The following is a 421-nucleotide window of genomic DNA, read 5'->3' on the forward strand; positions in this document are numbered from 1 at the left end:
CTGAGTACAAGCCTAAGATGCCATATCCTCAGAGACTTCAAAAGGAGACCAAGGACAAGCAGTTTTCAAAGTTCTTGGAAATCTTCAGAAAGTTACAAATCAATATTCCTTTTGCTGAGGTTTTGGAGCAAATGCCTATCTATGCCAAATTCATGAAGGAGCTGTTGTCAAAGAAAAAGTGTTTAAAGGGAGATGAGATAGTAGTTATGACTAAGGAATGTAGTGCTGTCATTCAGAATAACTTGCCAAGCAAGATGCCAGATCCAGGGAGCTTTCAAATTCCATGCACCATTAGGAGCACAACCTTTGAGAAAGCCCTATGTGATATGGGGGCAAGCATAAATCTAATGCCCCTATCTGTGATGAAGAAACTGCAAATACAAGAGGCACAACCCACAAAGATAGCATTACAAATGGCAGA

Source organism: Arachis duranensis, chromosome 3, assembly GCF_000817695.3.
Source record: "Arachis duranensis cultivar V14167 chromosome 3, aradu.V14167.gnm2.J7QH, whole genome shotgun sequence".
NCBI classification, from domain to species: Eukaryota; Viridiplantae; Streptophyta; class Magnoliopsida; order Fabales; family Fabaceae; genus Arachis; species Arachis duranensis.